Source organism: Haemaphysalis longicornis, unplaced genomic scaffold (assembly GCF_048455015.1).
Source record: "Haemaphysalis longicornis isolate Haplotype H1 unplaced genomic scaffold, Haemaphysalis longicornis Haplotype H1 scaffold_9, whole genome shotgun sequence".
NCBI lineage: Eukaryota > Metazoa > Arthropoda > Arachnida > Ixodida > Ixodidae > Haemaphysalis > Haemaphysalis longicornis.
The window spans coordinates 112231907-112254017 of NW_027526460.1; the positions used below are offsets into that span (position 1 = coordinate 112231907).

The 22111-nt window shown below is 47.9% G+C and overlaps 1 protein-coding gene across 4 annotated transcripts in view; it reads right to left on the reverse strand.

The window, feature by feature from the left end:
- LOC144153757 (uncharacterized) overlaps positions 1 to 22111 on the reverse strand; it is a 592200-nt gene that overhangs the window by 498549 nt on the left and 71540 nt on the right. Inside the window, exon 2 of one of the 4 annotated variants that reach the window (XM_077685462.1) lies at positions 20560 to 20692. The exons of the other annotated variants lie outside the window; for them this stretch is intronic. The gene's annotated coding sequence lies outside the window, so the exon portion shown is untranslated. The remainder of the gene's footprint in view (positions 1 to 20559; positions 20693 to 22111) is intronic. 4 annotated transcript variants of the gene reach the window in all.

The following is a 22111-nucleotide window of genomic DNA, read 5'->3' on the forward strand; positions in this document are numbered from 1 at the left end:
GGTAATCTGCTGGATCATAGCCGCAGACAGCTTCGGTGTAAAAAAATTCTTACCAATGCGTACGCGCATTGTATTTCTCAAGAACCCGAAACCGTCCTGGTTTCTTATATCACACAACGCTTCAGGAGGGCACGATATGATTAAAATGTGCCAACGCGAGAGTAACGAAAACAGGGATGCCCCAAAAAATTCATAGGCTCAATCGAGACCTAACTTGTCGGTAGCTATCGAAACTGTACCACCAAATCTACAGCAACGGTACTATACAGCAAAGTGATTGGTCAATTGTAGGGTTTAACGCATCGACGCAACCCAGGCGATGAGGCGCGCCGTAGTGGAGGGCTCCGGATTAATTTGGACCACCTGGGGATCTGAACGTGCGCCTAAATCTTGTACACACGGGCGTTTTTGCTTTTCGCCTCCATCAGAAAAGCGGCCGCCGCGGCCGGGAATCGAACCCGCGATCTCGTGCTCAGCAGAAAAGCGGCCGCCGCGGCCGGGAATCGAACCCGCGACATCGTGCTCAGCAGCGCAACGCCTTAGCAACTGAGCCACCGCGGCGGGTACTATACAACAAAGTAGTAGTAAGGTTTGTCTTCCCTCTTCCGTGCATGCCGCACCACAACCCTTTCCCCAAAGGGCCCATTTAGACTCCTCCCTGTAGGCGGACAAGACCAACACGGATGTCTTCAAGCGCTAATGAGGCTAATGCTCCTGTAAATGAGGCACCTATACTGTGGTTAACGGGACTCGATTCGCTACATTGTGGTTTTCTTCCAAGAACGTAGCTTGTGTTAGCCAGGTGTTTTGCTGAGTATGTTGTCGTTCGAAGCTTGACGTTAGCAAGCTTAGCTTAGCCTTATGTGCGCGAACCCACGGGTTCGCTCATATGAAAATGAAAAGTACGAAAACATACTAGCGTGGCTCTTGTTTTTCGTATTTATCGACCCAACATACCAATTTTTTTCTTTTAAATGTTGGGACTAACTTGAAAACAGTGACTTATGTCGAGTCACGGCCACAGGCGCGGCCGTATTGGCCGTATACAGATATTAATATCCAGGTTTTTAAAGAAAAATCAAGAAAAGAAGGGGAAGAGTCAGTGCGGAGGCATAGAACAATCACACATCGTCATCCGTTACAGATGACGCACTCTGTGTCTTTTATACGTTGAGCTCTTCACGTTTCCTCATCGCTGCACATCGAGAGTTCGCGGTTTCAGCTAACATATGGACCGTTGAGAGCGCAATACAGGCGGTCGTCCGGGGCAGGAATTTAAATACAGGCGTTTGCCTGAAATAGGGCAGAGACCAACGACGCATCCAAATCGGGGATTTACCGGCTATACGGCTCGTCTAAAGGAAGATACTATGTATGCAAAACAGCAGGCACAACAGAGCTGCGGAGGCTGGCAAGAGTTCGCCGTATCGCCGAGAATATTATGCGAATCGGCTATATTTCGCTGCGCGGTGCTCATCCACACGCTCGGCTCAAAAAAAAGAAAAAGAAAACAGAAACTTATTTCTTGTTTGGATGCCGAGGACACAGGGACTTACGTTGCACGAGGAATTTCTCGATTTATTTGAGGATATTTGTCGCATGCCACCACCGCGCTTATATAAGACGCGAGCGGCTTTCGGGGGCAGCCGTTGCAAGCCGCGAGGCCGCGTGCAATCGATTCTGCTATCGGGAGATGTGTTCCCGGCAGATCTGAGAAGGATCTTATTTAAAGCGAGCTTTCTATGCCTCACTGATGGCGTCGAATATTATTAGTATTTTTTTTTTTTAGGTTTCTTTAGTTTTTCAAAATTTCGTTCGACCAATTATCTCCATTTACGCTGTTATTTACGCAGGTTGAACTTTCGCGAAATCTGCATTATTGTGGAATTGCATGGCGTTACACGTTTAGCCATGTTTTCGGGATCTCCAGAAGTTAGGAGTGTCCCATGCTACAACGGAGGACATTATTTTTCCTAGGGACCACTGGATTGTGCGAAGAGAGGTGTCTCATCTCCTACTCGGATTCTTGCAGTCCACAGGACTAAGTGAGGTGTGGTGACATTCTGTGTCTGTTATTTTAGGACTATAAGTGAGGTGCGATGACTTTGAGAGTCTCTGATATTGTATTGGGGACGATTAGGCGGAGCAATTGCCGGCAGCTATGCAAGACTAAGTCCGCCTCATTCAGCAATACTTACTACTACTACCATTTTTCGCATTTTTTTTTGCATTTTCTTATTTTCTAGTTCTTTTTTTTAATTTTGTGCGACCAGTTATCTCCATTTACGCTATTATAGCGATTATATGTGGAACTTCCGCGATATCTGCATTTCTGCGGAAATGCAGGGCATTACCCGGTCCTGGCTGTGGGAGTACTCGGCAAAGAATGCTACGCGTTAAAACTAGACGACCAGCTACGTCTGAGTCCGACCAAACTAAACTAACACGCGCTACAGTCGCGTATTAACGACTGCGAGCATATCGCCTGAACGAATGATTACACTGTCAGAACGGCATTAAACCTACCGCTTAGAATGTAGACATACACGGTGTAACTGACAACTTCCAGCCCGTACATCTAAAAACGCGCTCCACGCTTGTACAGGTCCTCTCATCGGGCGAACACTTTCTACATGTCTCGCGAAAATCTACGTATCAACTGACTCATAGGTCGGCGTACTCACTCGCCAGTACACTAATTTGTACTCATGTGCACTCAAACTCAGAAGTGATTGATTGATTGGGGGTGTTTAACGCGCCGACGCAACGCAGGCGATGAGTCGCGCCGTAGTGGAGGGCTCCGGATTAATTTTGACCACCTGGTGATCTTTAACGTGCGCCGAAATATCGTACTCACGGGCGTTTTTGCTTTTCGCCTCCACCAGAAAAGCGGCCACAGCGGCCGGGAACCGAACTCGCGTCCTCGTGCGAAGCAGCGCAACGCCTTAGCCACTGAGCCACCGCGGCGGGTTTTAAATTCAGAAGTGAGTACAACGATGAGTGAGTACAGACCCAGACAAAAAGTTGTATACAATGATGAGTGAGTGCAGGCCCTGACGAAAAATGTATGATGAGTGAGTACAGGCGTGAGTACATGTGCTCGCGAGTAGTACTCGTGAGTACTGTGCTCGCGACCAGTACTCTTGAGTACAGCACCCGCGAGTACAAACTTGTGAATTTGATCACGCACTTGCATCGCGACGGGTGTGCAGGAGTCTCAGGCATTTCGCACTGCCGCAGGGCCCCTCTTAATAAGGTGGGTAAAATGAGGTGATAAGGGGAAAGGTGCCGTTCTTGACATTTCCTCGTCCGCGGTGTTGCTGCTGTCGGCACTCGCTCGTCACGGGGTTGCCATAGTGAAAGCAAGGGCAGGCATGGTGGCTTCACTGGACTAGCTCCATTAAATTATAAGTCAATACACACGGCGTGAATGCAAGTGGTTGATTGCGATAAAAAATTGTAGAACCACTTTTAATTACGAGCAAATGTGAGTACATATTTAGTACGATTGAGTACAGACTTAGCACGATCGAGTACGACTGCGAGTGAGTACAGATTTAGTACGATTGAGTACAGACTTAGCACGATCGAGTACGACTGCGAGTGAGTTCAGATTGAGTACGAGTGCGAGTGAGTTGAGTACGAATGAGTACAGATTGAGTACGAGTACCCGTGACGACTAATGAGTTTCAGTACAGATGAGTACGATTACAAATCAGTATGTGATTAGTGAGTACGCGTTATCTTGAGTACAGACGAGCTTTTTGAGTCTGAGTTTGAGTGAGTACAGCATGGAAGAAGAAAACTGTGACTGGGCTTGAGTCAGTTCTTTCTGTTTTGCCGACCTATGAAGGCGAGACGCTTCGCTCAAACGGTGCGAACGGTGCGAAGCCGATCGGAAACGCGAGTCACAGGGACCCACATTCCCATCCTCGGACTCACCCGCAAATTGCCAGTCGGAGAAGAAAGACGCAGAAAGAAAGCGAAGCAAAGCACGGGCGAACGCGGAACACCGCGAGAGTTCAAAAGGAAGAGGGCGGTGCGGCTAAGCACACGTCTATCAGCCGTCGCCGATCGCAACGAAGTTCCGCCAACGCGTGCGTCGTGGCCCACGGGAAATGCGCGCCGAGCCAAGCCGAGCCGAGGCGAGCCGCAGCGAAAAGAGGCTCCATTACACGCCCCGCGCTAATAAGCTCTTCGCGACGCGGTCCGCATGAAGTACAGGAAAGCGCAATTACGGGCCCCGAAATGATCCCGTGTAGACGCGCGGCCGCCTATATACTAGAGGGCGAGGAAAGCAAACCGTTCATAGCTCGACTTTCGTTGGCTTGTCCTTAACTGGTCGCGGGCGCCTCGCCCGCTGAACAAGATACAAGCGTGTTGAGTGCGCAGTCCGCCCCGGGGTTGTTACGCTTCTATATGTATTTAGAAGACGCGGTGCGGCAACGGTGCGGGTGTAGCACTGCGGCACCTGCCGAATTATCACGCGTCGCCGACTCTCTTCGGGCCACCACATCTCGGCGCTGAGTGTTTGCTGTTTTGTTACTGGAACTGGGAGGTGCACAGGGAACGTTGTTACCGTATAAGGAATACGTGGCGAGGACGAGCGGCACCGAGTAATTGGTCGGCCAGCTAAAGAGGCAGAAAGAACACCGTCTTCTTGTGAGAAGTGAGGATGACTAAGTCGAAAAAAAAAACGCGGTTTCTGGAAACATCTTATACGCGTCAATGCGCCCTTCAGAATACGGGTCCAGTCAGGAATTACTAGCTTAAAGGTGTTGTGCCACCAAATTTTAACTCTGTAAAAAGCCTGCTGTAGGCTTCCTCTGCATGCAACGACCCTCAACACGAAGTGCTGGGTACAGCAAGCGCTTAATATATATTTTAATTCGCTTCTAAAAATTACCTAAATGCTCTTCTGGAAATCGGGACCCATCGCTAGCGCCACTAGCCATGACGTCAGTGAATTGCCAGCATAGCAAAGTTTGTGACGTCATACAACGTTAGCGACTCGAGCGACGTCAACGTGAACTCCAGTTACCACAGTTTATTTGGTCGCTTGGTCGTACGACACACTATGCCGATACGACGGCGACGACGACGCGACGCCGACGAGTCGCCAAACCATCGGCCAACTGCCGAATTGCCAGACCGCGTTGTCACACTACGCCGACGGCGACACAAACACGTCGGCCGATGGAAAGTCGCCGTAGTGTGACTGACTCGCCGACCGAAGACGCCAACAAAACCGGTCGCCTGACTGGTCGCACGACGCGTCGTCGGGAATCGACCGAGAAGCGAAAACTACGCCCCGACAACATTCGTGCCGCAATGAACGCGGCTCTATTTTGTTAGTTTCTGGAGGGTAATAAACTCAGTAAGTTCCATGAAGCCCATACAACTCAACACTAGCGCTAATGCGATCCGTATTTTGGCGTTCGACGCTTCGGCCGTGCTCTTCGGCGACGCCGCTACCCCGGAATGCGTGTGCGATCGGCTCGCCTGTAGAAAATATAAGGTCAGTTTCGTGCAGAAGAACAGTTACGTAGGGTAATTTGGGTAATAAGAGATCAGTATCGGCAAAGGTTTTTAACGTAAAACGTAAAACCAATGTACGGCAAACACTATCCCTTCAGTGCAAAATCGCAGTCGCAGCCGATCACACTTATTTTTGCGAGTGCTTTCGCAGAAGAGCAGAGTTGATGGCGATAAGCTGTCGCGGGGGCTTCGCGGAACCTTGCTGCGCAAGCGCTATTCAGAAATTTGAGTTTACAAGCCAGGAATTCTGTAAACTAGCTAGTAAACACCGACGTACGACTCCAAGGATGGGCCTCCATCTAGTACACCGGCTATATCGCGGTGTGAAACCGTTGTTTGATTGGCTGCCGCAAATAGAGCAACTAATCAATATGAGGGCATTTTAAATGGACAAAGTCAGCCCTGTAGTGGCTGGCAACTCCACCTCTTGTATGTGTACATATTTGCAATGTTGAGATGTAATCTGTTGTGAATTGTCAAAGACAGGCAATAAATACAAAAAAAAAATGTTTGCTGGCTCAGTGGTCTCGCGCGTTCCGCCCGCCCGCTCGACGTTGCGGGTTCGATTCGCGGCGGGGCCAACTTGTTTTTTTTAGCGTTTTTTTTAGCATTTTCATGGATTGCATATTCATGGTTTTCATTTGTCTGCATCCTCGGATGCAGACAAAGAATCCGCGTCGGAGCTGTCGCGGCTTGACGTGACGAGTCGGCGTGTTTACTTCCGTGGTGAAGCACGTATGTGGGGGAGCAGACGCCGCAGTAAAGTCGCAACGTACCGCAGCGCCGCATGGTAGACACACGTGGCAGAGCCTCCTCGCAACACTGTGACGTCACTGCTTGAATCGGCGCCCAGAAACCGAAACCGAATATTGTTCACATGAATCGTGCGATAATAAATTTTTTACTCAGAATATGTATCATGCTTGTATCATGTATCATGCTTTCTAGCATGTATCATGCTTTGTAGCATGTATGATGCTTTCTAACGAATTATAAAACGTTTGCAACAAAGATTGCACAAGCAACACATTTGGTGGCACAACACACTTTTTTTTTTCAGCAAAGGGCGGTATATCGTCAATACTTTCCATTCACCCTGGTCTTCGAAAATGCATCAAGCGCCATTATATATGCTTTGAAAGTGAACTAAAATGTTAAATTTTGTATGTTCTAAATTCCCACAATTGGAAAATTATGTTTTCGTTGCTCTAAGGCTCCGAACAGAAACTTCACCACTTCTGTAATTTCTGTTCGCTTTTCGTGACGTGAAGTAAGAATCGACAAATGGTCGCGGGTTCGATTCCCGGCCGCGGCGGCCGCTTTTCTGATGGAGGCGAAAAGCAAAAACGCCCGTGTGTACGAGATTTCGGCGCATGTTAAAGATCCCCAGGTGGTCAAAATTAATCCGGAGCCCTCCACTACGGCGCGCCTCATCGCCTGCGTTGCGTCGGCGCGTTAAACCCTACAATCAAATCAAATCAAGAATCGACAAATCCTGACCAAAGCATATGCGTGAGCAGGAGTGTAAACTTTTCACAGCAGGCTTTTTGGCCTTTCGCGGCAATCAGACTTCCCATGTTCTGACAACAGAAATCGGATAGTCCGGAAAATGCCCCGAGGCGGCGAAACTCATCTCTTCATTTCCTTTCATTTTATTTATTCCACCTTAAAGGCCCGAAGGCATTACATAAGGGGGGGGGGGGAAGGGGGGCGTACAAGGTATAATAAACAACTCAACAAAACTCAAAGGGTACCAAGCGTCAACATTCAGAGAACAATGTTAATAGAAAAGGTCAAATGTATACAAAGTAAATTTTACCAAATGCAAAGAAAAAGTACAGGCACAAGATAAACTTTCAGATAAGAATGACAACCAGTAGTAAAAGTAGTAAAAAGTATTTAAACATTGGCAGGGAAACAGCACATTCAGTTAGATTGCGACATGTGACTTTTTAGTTTATTGCGGAAAATTTAGCGGTTATTGCATGTGATTATATTATCAGGTAGTTTGTTCCACAGTGTTATCTCACTGCGAAAGAAGGAGGTAATCATTGCAGAAGTGTGTCCGGTTATTGGTGCGATAGGGTGGCTGCGGTTTATGCGGGATGAAGCTCGGTGTGATGGCTGTAGGAGGACGTGCCGTGATTGAGGGTGATAATAGAAAGCATGCAAACGACCAATCGAGAAATGATACGACGAGATTCAAGTGACGGCAGGTTCAATGATTCTTTTAGTGCGGTAACGCTGATATCGTTAGAGTATTGGGAGCAAATAAAACGGGCAGCGCGGTATTGAATCCTTTCTAAATCGTTAGTTAGATATGTTTGTGAGGGGTGCCAAATTGAGCAAGCATAATCTAATTTCGGTCGTACATAAGTTTAATAAGCTAACTTTTTAATGTCTGGCCAGGCTAATTTTAAGTTGCGGCGCAAGTATCCGAGAGTGCGTGAAGTTTCTGAACAGATGATTTGGATATGGGTTGACCATGATAGCGACGATGACAGATGCACTCCGAGATATTTGTATGATAGTGTAGGGCTAATGGGAACAGACTTTATGCTGTATAGGTATACTTCGCTGGGCTCATTTTGCGGGTGGATGACATCATTTTACACTTAGTTAGGTTTAATGGCATAAGTCATTTATCACACCAAGCTACAATTAAATATAAATCATGTTGAAGTTTAGCGCTGTGGTCTGGTTTACAGACTGGAGAGTATAAAACGCAATCATCAGCAAAAAGCCTTAATTTGGTTAGTACATTAGTGGGCAAGTCATTTATGTATATTAAAAAGAGAAGCGGGGAGAGACAGGCACCCCGGGGGAAGCCTGACTTTACATCGGAGAGAGGCGAGTCGTGGTCATTAGCGCTAGTGAACTGCTTCCGGTTTTTTTTTTAATTCTATCCAGAAAATTGTGTTGGGAGGTATTCCAAGGTTGCATAGTTTAGAGAGTAATAGGTTATGAGTGACACGGTCGAATGCTTTGGAGAAATCTAAAAATATGGCGTCAGTTTGAAGATTTTCGTCCATGAAGTGAAGTATATCTTGCGTGAATTCCGCCAGTTGTGTTTCGCACGATAATAGTTTCCGGAAACCATGTGGATGTTCAAAGAAAAAATTGATGGATTCCAGATATGTCATTATGTTTGAAGCTATGATATGTTCTAGCATTTTAGATGGGATGCTGGTTAAGGAAATAGGTCGGTAGTTAGCTGGAATTGCGCGGTTGCCTGATTTAAAAATGGGAATAACCTGAGCCTTCTTCCAGTCGTCTGGGACGTTTCCTGTTTGTAATGATTGCGTGAAGATTAAGCAAAGTATCTTGTTTGAGACTGAAATGGTACTTTTTAGTAATTTACTGTTAATGCTGTCACAACCCACCGAGGATGAAACTTTAAGTTTGGTAATCAGTTGGAATATTCCTTCTGGGGATATTTCAATTCCTGGCATCGCTACAGCTGCAGGATCGGGCAGTGTTACGGTATCAGGGGTGTTGGCAGAGAAAAACACAGACGAAAAGTGGTCATTTAGAGCAGAAGCGCACTGGGCGGCGTCTATAGGTTATCCGTCAGCGTTTGTGAGGTTTATTCGATTAGATTGTGACGTAGAGGAAAGCGTGCGCCAAAATTTGTTGGGGTTTGATTGAAGAATTGATAGTAGCTCATGAGAAACGAATTTGATTTTTTGCAGCTTTGAGTTCGGTTAAGTACTGTTTAGCGCATGAGCGGTAGCGCTCCCAAGCAGTTGAACCTTGGCTTAGACGGGCCGTTCTGTACAAGAGTTTCTTTCGGGGACAGAGTAATTTTAGCTGTTAAACCATTGGCAGTTGGAATCTGATTTAATGAGGGTAGTAGGAATGTGTGTGTTTTTGGGGTTAAGCATTGTAGTCTTAAAAGGTTCCCAATTAGAGTTGACACTTCCTGTTTGGTACATATTCCTAAAGTTATCTAAGAAGTTGGCAAGTTCGTGATTAATGGCGTCAAAATTTTCTCTCTCGTAATCTGTGATTACCTTCCGTGTGGGTGATTTCATTTTCAGCGGGGAGGCGATACAAATATGGATTAGGTTGTGGCCACTAAGACCAGGGTGCGTATTAATGGTTTTTATGTCGTCAGGGCACGAAGTTAGCAGGAGGTCTAGGATATTATTAACCCTGGTAGGACACGATATGGCCTGGTGGAGATTAAAATCAAGTACAGTGTTTAAAAATTGTTGCTCTTTAGACGGTGACCCATTCGACACTGAAAGCAACGACCAACTGATTGCTGGATAATTGAAGTCCCTGAATAAAAATATGGGTGCATTAGAATATTTAGTTGCAACGGTGCGTAGCGATTGATGAAGTAGGTCGTAGAAGTCGGGGTGGCGGCCCGGTGGCCTATAGCAACCCCCAAAAACAAATTTCGATGCTCCGTTGGAGACAAGAGCCCAGATTAATTCTATTATGTCGTCATGGAAGGTAAGTAAGGATGCTAGGGTATTTCTAATGGCTATGAGCCCGCCACCTCCTTTCTTGCTTTTGCGATAACCACGAAAATTGTGAACTTTAAATTAGATGGAAACAGTTCCGTATCTATGATGTCATCATGCAACCATGTTTCAGTTAGTACCACAATGTCAGCACTGAAGGGACACTGAAGTCAAAGGGACACTGAAGTCAAAATACAAGTTTCTCTAGATCCATAGATTAGCTCACCGAGAACACGAATATAGAAGTCTCACGCGTTGCTTTCTTTAAATTAAGGTAGGAAAAGGCGAAAACGTGAAGACATGTGCCGCCGCCACTGGCTATACTTGGAACTTGCCCCGGAAGTGCTTAAATCGTCTGGCGTGCGCAACGTCTTCCCTGGCCGCCGCCGGATGGCGCTAGTCGTCCATTCTTGGGGCTGCGGTAATGGTTTTCCAGGAAGCGTGAGAGCTACGCACGGGCGGTTGATTCGACGGCAACATTAGCGGAGCCTCAAAAGGGCAATAAGTTTTTCTTCCAACAAAGCGTCAATACTGATCGCGGGTCCAGTGAAGGGGCATTTTGCTCAGTGGTCCGGAGCTGGAAAAGACGTGGGAGCTCGGGAAAGCATAACTGATTTGACCGAAATTGACCAAACCGCTCCGTACGTGGTGAAGTTGTATTCGGTTGCTTCTATACCGCTGTAAACATCGCTGCCTCACCTGCTACCGATTCAGGTTTGATCAGCGTTTTATTTTCGATTTCTCAGCAATTAAGGCACCTTTCCGCACCGAGCCAACGCTAAAATGACTATGGGAAGGCCACAATTTCGTTCGATACCAACTTGCTGGTTGCCTTCGGTGTCTCTTTGACGTTTTAGTGCGTCGGCGCAAGGAGGGTGGCCACAAGAAGAAATCAGTGCGCTTGTCGGAAGCCTCAAATGCGTCTGAAGCCTGCGCTCGTGCTCTGAACAAACAGCAAATAAACGCCGACAAACGCAAGAGAGCGAACGATAGGAGGCGTGGAGCGCTTTGAAGGTCGTCGCCCTGAGGCACAGACCGCTAAACACCAGAGATCCAAAAGCAGGAATCTATGCTCAATGTGATGCGCACATGGTAGGGAAAAATGGCGGCGTATCTGCTCGCTTCGGTGCAAATGTCGTCGGAAGACGATTCTATTGACCTCCGCCGCTTCTCTCAAGCTGGGCCTCTCCTCTCAAGCTGGGCTCCTTCTGTGTCGGCCAACCCATGATGAATAGAAACTGAAGTTCGCTAAATCCGATTCAATTTTCCCGCGTTCGGACGGATCGGGCGCTATCTGTTGGGACACTTTATTTCCATAGCTCCTGGAACAGCTCGAGAATACACCTTTTTGAGTGTGTATTTCTTATCTCGCCTCTCTTCGTGTTTCAAAAACCGTTTTGAAAGAGTGTTATCATTTGCCAGCGCAAAAATTAATCTCACGTCTGTTTTTACTTAATAATACATTACTATACTTGTGGACTGCAGGTTTACCTCAAATGCGTTTAACTGTTCTTTTTTTCTGGACCCCCTCGGTACGTGCGGCGCATTCCACCACTTTTAGCAGTCTGGAAATGTCGTACCTTCACATACGTGTTGATCAGGGTTTTTTTTTTTTACTTTTGGCGGGGGTGTTGAATCGACAGACGGACAGACAGACGGACGGACGGACGGACGGACAAACGGACAGACACACAGACGGACAGACAGACAGACAGACAGACAGACATTCCGGCCAAAATTTTCGCGTTAAGGTAGCCCAAAAATGACTATAACAACAAACAATGATCCTTTGGGGTTGCTCAGTGACGCACGTGAACAAAGTTGGGCGTCCTTGCGTACCTTGAACGAATCTGCATCAGAACACCCCACAAAGATTTTTGATTCTGCTACCCAGGTTGCATGTTTGTGATCTGAGTACTTAAGCTATCGATAAGACATCGAGCAGTGTCACCCGCTCACTATGTGCGGTTAAGGCTCGCCCCGTACAGCATTCAGTAAAAGTCACAGTCCTGGCATAATCTGTCACCTCATAGTCTCAAGGATGACTCAGTTTCTAAGCGCTCAGTTTCCAAGAACGTAAAGCAGCACGATTTCGACATCGGTGAGCTCCGAAACGCTCCCCTTAAGTCGAAGGTTGCGAGTTATCTCACGTTTCAGATCATCTCTCTCTCTCTCTCTCTCTCTCTCTCTCTCTCTCTCTCTCTCTCTCTCTCTCTCTCTCTCTCTCTCTCTCTCTCTCTCTCTCTCTCTCTCTCTCTCTCTCTCTCTCTCTCTCATGGAACAAACGATTTCTTCACCACACGCTGTCGCCTGCCCCATTACTGCGATTCGATCACGCTCGGCAGGCCAAAAAAAAAAAAAAAAAAAAAACGCCGCTGTTTACACGCGACATTATTGGGGTACATTTCTGGTGCACCCATTCTGCCATGTTCCACAAAGATATGCGTAAAAAATTCCTTGAAAAATTGAGCCATTACACTAAGCACCATTCAAAAATGGTTCCCCACTGCTCAACCAACCGCTCAAGCAACCCGCTCAACCTTTCGTATTTTTCAGTTATCAACTGGAAAATACGGGAGGATTCAGAGGCTTAGCCGCAGTTTACATCCTGGAAATTGGGCCAAGTAGGCCAACAGTGCCTTTGCACTAACATCCGCGCATTGAGAAGTGCTGGTACTGTTGAAAAAGTGCAGTACCACAAAAGAGGAGAGACCACCCAGCTAATTCGTCGAAAAAGCTTCCGAGGCGACGCGAATTCCACCACGGACGAGAAGCCCGGGCAGGAGACATGCCAGAACAAAACAGTTTCGTTACGCTCTGAAACTTCAGGATGATGAGTTAGGCTTCTTTAGGCATCGTACAAGGGGACTCAAACCAAGGACGTGAATTATGGGAATCGCTTACGTCCCTCAGACTCTGTCTAAACACATGTATATAGTCAAACCTCCGAAGCTGAGATGTAGCAGAATTTCTTCGAAGAGACGCACAACAGTGTACAATATTGACACAAAATCAACGCTCATGAAATAAACATCCATTTTTTCTCCTTGCCTTTACAATGCATTCTCAAATTGAAAATAGATTTATGGCTTTCGTACAGTGATGTCCACTGTTAAAGCGAAACGACGAGCGCGTGGCCACTGCGCTCCGCGAAGCGCCGGCGCCGAGGAGTGGCGAGAATCGGGGACAGCCGGCACATGCGCATTGAGCGCATGAGGCATGAGACGGCAGAAGCCGCTCTGTCGTCTGCTACGGCGCCCCACTGCGCCGCTGAGAGAGAGAGAGAGAGAGAGAGAGAGAGAGAGAGAGAGAGAGAGAGAGAGAGAGAGAGAGAGAGAGAGAGAGAGAGAGAGAGAGAGAGAGAGAGAGAGAGAGAGAGAGAGAGAAAAGTAAAGGCAAGGGAGAGAGAGAGTAAAGGCAAGGAGAAAAAATGGATGTTTATTTCATGAGCGTTGATTTTGTGTCAATATTGTACACTGTTGTGCGTCTCTTCGAAGAAATTCTGCTACATCTCAGCTTCGGAGGTTTGACTATATACATGTGTTTAGACAGAGTCTGAGGGACGTAAGCGATTCCCATAATTCACGTCCTTGGTTTGAGTCCCCTTGTACGATGCCTAAAGAAGCCTAACTCATCATCCTGAAGTTTCAGAGCGTAACGAAACTGTTTTGTTCTGGCATGTCTCCTGCCCGGGCTTCTCGTCCGTGGTGGAATTCGCGTCGCCTCGGAAGCTTTTTCGACGAATTGGCTGGGTGGTCTCTCCTCTTTTGTGGTACTGCACTTTTTCAACAGTACCAGCACTTCTCAATGCGCGGATGTTAGTGCAAAGGCACTGTTGGCCTACTTGGCCCAATTTCCAGGATGTAAACTGCGGCTAAGCCTCTGAATCCTCCCGTATTTTCCAGTTGATAACTGAAAAATACGAAAGGTTGAGCGGGTTGCTTGAGCGGTTGGTTGAGCAGTGGGGAACCATTTTTGAATGGTGCTTAGTGTAATGGCTCACTTTTTCAAGGAATTTTTTACGCATATCTTTGTGGAACATGGCAGAATGGGTGCACCAGAAATGTACCCCAATAATGTCGCGTGTAAACAGCGGCGTTTTTTTTTTTTTTTTTTTTTTGGCCTGCCGAGCGTGATCGAATCGCAGTAATGGGGCAGGCGACAGCGTGTGGTGAAGAAATCGTTTGTTCCATGAGAGAGAGAGAGAGAGAGAGAGAGAGAGAGAGAGAGAGAGAGAGAGAGAGAGAGAGAGAGAGAGAGAGAGAGAGAACTTTATTTCTGGTCCGATTAAGACCTATGCAAGGATGTGAGCGGCGCAGCGGAGAGCCGTAGCAGACGACACTGGCTTCTCCGGTATCATGCGATGCGGTCAGCGCGCACTGTACATCACTTCTTGAGTAGATCGTGAATATGGAGAAATTCTAATTTACGGGAAAAAAAATGCCTCATTCACGCCGCGCTCCCACAAGAAGTAGCGAGGCAGTATCGGGGTAAATGATGCGTTTACATGACCGTCAGGCATCGGCACATCCCGAGCGGCGAGCCACCCTACGAGCGTTTGCACTCCCTTAGCCTAAAACTCATGCATGCCTGCAATAAAGGCACCCGGTCATTAATTGGAGTATTTTATCTGCACCTAAATGCACCACAATTATGGAAGTGCCTTTAACCTGCGGGGAACATTTTCCCAGCGTGAGAACGCTGAAAGATGGGGAGCCAGCCCCACAGTCAATTCTCGCGTAGTACATCGAGTAACGACCATGTTCCGGAGCGTAACGGAGCGCGTCAAACAGCGTCCGCTAGCCTGAAATCAGTCGGCTCCATATGCGTCTGCACGCTTCATAACGCATTGCGAAACCCTCCATCTCCCCATAAACTTGACAGAAGCGCGGAAACCCATCACCCCTGCACTGCAACATTTTTCTAGAACGGCGCCGGCTCCGGATTAAAAGCAACCCGCGAGAAACGGCGAAGCCATTGAACCGCGCAGAAACATAGCATGCCTTCATCACCGCACCTCGCTGCTCGGCTTGTTCGCGGAACTCGCGCGGCTTGCAAAACGAACAGCATGTAGAGAGAAACGAAATCCCGACCGACTGCCGAAGAAATAAGGCACGCCTGTTTCCAGCGAAGCAAGCACGTCGATAAAGAGGGTGCGCTTTGGTTGGTAACTCCAACGAGCGTGCCTTCTAAGTAACGCTAGGTTTTTGTAACGCAGTACCTCCCTCATCTACGGCACGGCCTCCTCCTCACATTTCGTTCCCGGCTAACCAATAGAGAGTTTTAGCAGCCCGTCCGTTCCGTTCGTTACGTTGTTACCGGGTTGCCGTGACCGGTCTGCGCCTGCGCGCAGACGTACCGGACTACGTACCGGACTACAAAATTTCGTACCGGACGGAACGGACGGACTGCTGCTCACAGGTTATGCTACACGAAGGTACTTGCCTTACGCAATTATGGCCGCCCAAGGTGAACGCAGTCGCTGACGTCTCTAGCATGCAAACGCTGGTGCTTACATGTCTGCAAGAAAGCTGACTCCATCCATCGGGGCAGCATCGCCACGGTGGATATCAAAGAAGACGCATCCGACGCTTTGGGACGCACGACTCAGGGGAAGCGTACTGAACCCGGGCGTATTTCAGCGGTACGCATGCATCGGTTGTTTACCTATCCGGAAAACCTGCGCACGCTACAACAGTTATAGGTTAACGAAGCGGAAACGTTATCTCCCGGCGAGATTTGGCTCCCGCAAATCTTACTGCGATTCGGTTACCGCTCTCTCTTTGGCCGTGCGTCATACATGGCTGAGTCATCGCAGGCATTAAAGTCAGCCTGCCATTTGTAAGAGGAGCATTTAACTGTTAACGACCACGCGCCCCTCAACGTTTCCAAGTGAAGCGCGGCGGGGCACGTTTAAAAGGTCTCACCGGTTCCCAGCAGTCAGAATCTATGTCGAGAGAAAACAATGAGGGGCTCGAGGAGAAAGATATAAATAAAACGTTAAAAATTAGACGCGGTGCAGCGCTCTACGACTTCCTGTTTTCGAGCAACAAAATTGCGGTCACTGACCGAGCCAAACAGACGATGAACATCTTCCTTTTGACTTGGTGAGTGACCGCCGTCTTACAGTTCTAAACACGTATAACTCCGGACAAGACAAAAAAATTGTCGTACACTTCTTTTTTGTAAGTGAGGTCTGAAGCATAGCAAACTCAGCATAGCATGCGTGCACGCACGCTTACACCAGATAAGGACTACTATCACTGCTCTACATTTCTCCTACGTGTGATATCGCTTTTCTCAGCCCGATACGGAATCGAAATATTGCAGGCAACCTGTTATGCCTAAACATCTTCCACTCAATGCCTTAGAAGCCTTCCGTCTAGTAGCAGTCTAAAGTGCGAAACGTACGTGCGGAAGCCGACGCATTACCGCATGCGTCCCCCACCCCTCCCCCGGAAACCGGTCATTCACAGGTCGTAAACACGCATGAACTGCAGGACTGGTTTTGGAGAAAAAAAAAAGAGAAAGAGAGAGGATAAACATTTATTGAGCGTAAGTGCTGATGGCAGGGCACTCGCCCGGTGGAGGGCATCCTTATCACGGGGTACCCAGGCTGCGACTTGCCGTCCAGGACCTCTTTACCAGTTTGTGTTGGTGTTCAAGGTACGGATAGATCAGACGAGCCGAAAACAAGCAAAAAAAAAAAAAACCGTGAGATAACGCGTCATCCTCCGCCCATGTGTGTCGCCCTTTAAACACAGGTATTATTGTCAGAATTATTTTCTTTACGGACCTATCAATACGCATAGCCGCATGCAACATGCGGTGTTTGTTTGACGTTGACGTCGACCTGGTGTTCCCCACGAAGTCAGCGTCCAGCCGTACATATTAAGCGGAACGTTCACAATACGCATATGCCTTCGGACCCCGCCCAACCGGCCTTCCCTGCAGCGCACCCATATGAACTGCACAAAGGTGATTGTAACAGGCGAAAAAATCGTCGCATCCTGTATCCGGGTGGCGAGACGGCGCGTCGCGTCCGCCACTGCGGAAGCGACAGGCTGTCACTTCTGCGAATACGCGCCACGTTACCCTGTCTCGTTGAAGCACTGCACGGTAGTGAGCACACGGGTGTCATCTAGAATATTATCTCCCCAACGTCCTGCAGCAGGATGGAGAGTTAAACGAGTTGGTAAAGCGAAATGTTTGGTTGGAAACAGCGCGTTAAAACAGGATGACGAAAAAAGAACCTGACAGGAAGAGCGCTCGTCCTGTCCGGTTCTTTCTTCGTGATCCTGTTTTAACGCGCTGTTTCCAACCAAACATCTCCCTAACGTCGCTGGCAAACAACTAACAATGCACTATACGGAGCACGCCTCTGCGAACATGTTATGTTGTCGGCCAGCTCCTACGAGCTTTACACGAGTAGACTTCTCAGGCCCAGAACCCGGAGCATAGCACGTCGGTGCAAGTAAAGCCCGCGATGATAATGATGATAATGTTTGTAGGTTTCGTTCTCAACGGGAAATAGCAGCTGCTTCAACGGAAAATTACAGCGAGTCTGTGCAGGTTAAAATGCTGCTATTTATCCGTTTAAATTAGGAATCACTGTCAATTAAATTCAAGCTATGTTTCGACGTGCATATATAGTATGCATGTCATGGTCGCACGCCTTCCTTATTTGTTTTCGCCCGTACTTTAATCTCTTGTTGTCAACCTCTACTTCCGGCCATTGAACAATTCCATTAACTCTAATACCCAGTGCTTCGTGGTGGTGAGCACCAACTGAAGTTCCGGCTGGGTGCATACTTGGGCATTCCGTTACGATATAGCCCACGCCTCCAGATATTTACCGCAGCATACACAAGTATCATCCTGTTGCGAGCATTTTCTCGTGTCCTAAAGCAGCCCTCTCCGGCTGAAAAAGCAGCAAAATCCTTTTTTTATTCCTTGAAAAATTTGATTTTAGGACCTTCCGTTTGCCGCCTTTATAGACCGCAATACCAATTTTCGTTTCTATCCTTTCTGCCCGTCTAACCATCCCAGCTCATTTCACCTTTTTTATGGATCCGGATGGTCCAATTTCGCTTAGCGATGGCGCTCCCACGACAGCTATCGGCGTGCTTTAGCGTAGAAGTTAACACCACTATCCTTTAGCCCAAGTTTACATACGAATTTTATACTTCTCACTCGTCCACTGCCATTTGCCCTAGTGCATAGATTCATTGGAGTTGGATTCACACTACATAAATTGAACCTTTACGAAAATTGCAGAAGCGCTCATTAGGAATAACAACGCACTCAAGCCATGATCATCCAAGCGCACTCCTGTTTTGCAAACTTCAAATCTTACCCATGGACAGTTAACGTCAACACAAAATAGCCATTCCCATAACGATATCATAACGTATAACTGCCCTGTTCATTCATCCATTCTGTGCTCCTCATCCCGCCCTACCATAAATGCTGTTGCTGGTAACTTCAACCTACGACGACCACAGTTCATCGGTACCAAAATCCGGAGCCTGTAGACATAAAGTCAGCTGTTAAATTTCCCCTTAAAATAAAGAAACATTTCCTTGCCCTCCTTCATGAATCTCCGTGACTAGCAGACACTCCCGAAATAGCAACAAAATTGGTAATCTCTTGTCTACCAATATTACCACGTCCGGCGAAAGTTTACTGCGTAGTTGTTATTTTTCATTGCCTTTCTTCTGTTTGCGTATAAAACTTGCATGTTTCTGTTATCCTACTCAAGTTTGAGTGCGTGAATATATATGTATGTACAATTCCCTAACCTTCTTTTCTATATTCGCCAGGTTTTTGCAACTTGTATTCTGTACCAGTTACAATGCCTAGTATCGCAACATTGGACACTATACTACCCTTTGGCTATGGGTCCAAATAGTTTTGTTGAACTATCGCGATGGAATTGGAAATAAAGTGAAATGAAATGACCTGAATATATCGGTTCTGTGGTTGGCTAGACGAGCCCTAATTAGCCATACCCAAGATGACGCCTTCTGGAGCCTATTGAACATCTTATCTGGGAACCACTGGCGGCGCATGTTTATGCCTAGTGTCGTTAAATAGGAAACTGGATAATTTGCCAGTATCTGTTAAAGCAAACCTATATATCCTTTTAAAGTTCTCGCGTTAAATCACTGCAGAGCTGCCCCTTATACACCTGCTTACGAGAAAAGCAGCGTGAAACCAAACCATGAGAGTTTGGTGGTTCAGCTCAGCAACGCTGCAAAAGTAGCTGTGCTGGGTGAACCATGCACAACAACCTTGAAGCTCAGCCTCATCGAAGCACAAAGACGCCGCCCGAGGGTGAAAACTCCGAGCAACCGCGCAGTCGTCAGCCGTTGGTGAAATGTCATGCTCTGCTGAGCACTTAGTTTGTAGAGGCAGCGAGCGCCGAGACCAACGTCTTAGTCAGCACGCGCTGGCTGAATTCCGGTTCCCACACAGCGGCACTTTTCAGCAACTGCGCTTTGCTATTCGATTTAACGACGGTATCAGAGGGTGCAGATCTAGATTGTGGCTTTTAATGCACTCTGAGTGAAGAGGTGCAGAGTAGCATTCAAGAAATGCACTGCTGATGCTGCAAGATAGCGGCGCCGGAACTCAACCGCCGCGACTGGTTCGACAAGTCCAGGTGTGGTTGAATAGTTATCGTTCGGGTCCCTCGGAATACCTCGGTCGAAGCTGTTCTGCTGGTTTAAGGGCGGCTGCCGTAGTTTAGGCGCTGTCACGGGTAAAGACAGCTCGACTTGTTTCTTTGGCGACGATACGACAGAACTGTCAATTGTCTACATGCTCTGAGCCCTGCTTGAAGGCTCTGCTTCTATTGCGCGTCCTACTCAAGGCTGCCGCTGCCGTCCTGCATACATCTCAAGGAACAAGACACTCACTTCCTTAATTTGCTAAGAGGGTCGTGACACAAGTAAAGCCTCGTATGCCACTTCCTCATTACATAAAGTGTAGCGAGATTCGCTTCCGGTCGGCTAAGGGTAAAAAAAAAAAAAAGAAGTGTGAGCAAAAGCCGAAACCGGACGAGAACTGCTTCCTCGCCGGTATTTCCGCAACCGGAAATGATTCAAGGACGACGCCACAAACATGCAAATGTCCAAACCACTTCGAGGGCAGCGTTCCGGAAGTTTCAGCGTTGTTTCATAAACCCCGACGCCACTAACGCAAACGCATGGCAGAAAGAGGTTACTAGAAAAAAAAAAAAAAGAAAAAAAGAAAACAGCGCTACAAAACGAGACGAACGGAAGAGTCGCACACTGCGCTGCGGAAGGCGAGACAAGCATCAACTACCCCGCATTAGTTCACTTGTTCAGAAAGAGGCAGTTCTCAGACTTCCCGATAACACTGTCGCACAAGCAAGCCGGTTGGGCGTACATAAATTTGCCGCAGGAAGGAAATAGGCGCGATATGTTACCGGAACATTCGAACATATCCCTACACTGCAATGTCGGAATTTCTTTATCACCGGGGAACACTTACGCCACATTAGCCTTGCTCGAACACTCCTTACCCATATTCCACTCAAAGCCATTCGGCTCAAGCTTCCTGGCCTTCCTCAGCCCGTGATGCATCAAAGTGCAACCTAGAGCGGAACACGGACGCTGCATTCTATACCGTCTGCCTCCAGCCACACGAACCTCTTTCTGGGAGGGAAAGAAAAAAAAAGGGGGGGGGGGGGAGGGTAGTTATGCGCACAGGCTGCACCTAGGCTAAGAGGTGCACCGTAGCGGAGGACTCCGGATTAATTTTGACCAAACGGGGATCTTTAATGAGAGCCAAAACCTCGACACACGGTCATTTTAGTTTTTCGCCATCATCAAAAAAAAGGCCGCCGCGCCAAGGTTCCAATCCGCGTGCACTCTTTGCAGTTGTCGCCAGATTATGACGACAACTGCAAACCCATTCACCTCCCCACCAGACACGCCGTACACCACACCTATGTCACATTGTATCCGCAACCTTTTTGGCAGCACGTGGCCTCGAAATATCGGCGGAGAAGTCTGCTGCGATAGCTTTCACCAGGCGTGATGTCTCCCGGTATCTTCTTGAACTCGGAGGCGTGCCTATATCTTACGTTGACAGCCACAAATTTCTAGGAGTGACTTTTGACAGGAACATGACGTGGTCCCCACATATACAACAACTGAGGCACAAGCTTGAGGCGTACGCATCGATCTTTCGCATGATCTCCAGCAGTGCGGGAGGTTGCTCGGTGGAGTCTCTCAGGAAGCTCTACAATGCACTCTGTGAGGGATTGCTTCGCTACAGCTTGCCTGCCCTCGAGCCTCTCACAAAAACGAACTCACGGCTACTAGAAGGCTTACAAGCGAAAGTGCTTCGTGTGTGCCTTGGGGTACCTAAAAATACTTCAACCCTTGGGACTCTCAGGGAGAGTAGGCGCCTCTCTCCAACGGTTCTCTGCCAGCAAGAACTCCTTCGTGCACGCTTGCGGTTTGTGACCAGGACTGTCGACCATCCGCTGGCTTGTGACTCGGAAGCCGAGGTACGTGCCTTATTACCAGCAGTGTATCAGAGCCCACCAGAGCATACCCAGCCACCATGGAGATTTGCCTCCTGGAAAATAACATTAACCGTTCCCGGCATCCAGAGCAAAGCTAAGTTGCCTCTGCCTGCTCTTAAATTCTTTTCATTGGAGCACATTGCTACTACCTACCAAAATTACACTCACATTTTCACAGATGGATCAGTGATGGATACGTCATCTGCCATCGGAATATGGATCCCATCAACCCACACAAAAATTACCGCAAAACTAGGTCACAAAACTTCGTCGATGGTTACTGAACTTACGGCCCTACGTGCTGCATTGGAACACATTTTAACTGCTCCAGTTCAGGCATGGGCAATCTTCACCGACTCTCGAGCAGCCCTTCAGCACCTCATGGTGCTGCCACAAGAGCAGCTTGCTCAAGAAATTAATGGCCTGCACACGCAGGCAATAAACAACCGCCACATCGTTGTTCTGCAGTGGCTTCCATCTCATTGCGGTGTGGCTGGCAACGACGAAGCCGACAGAGCTGCTGCATCAGCGCATTCCAGCC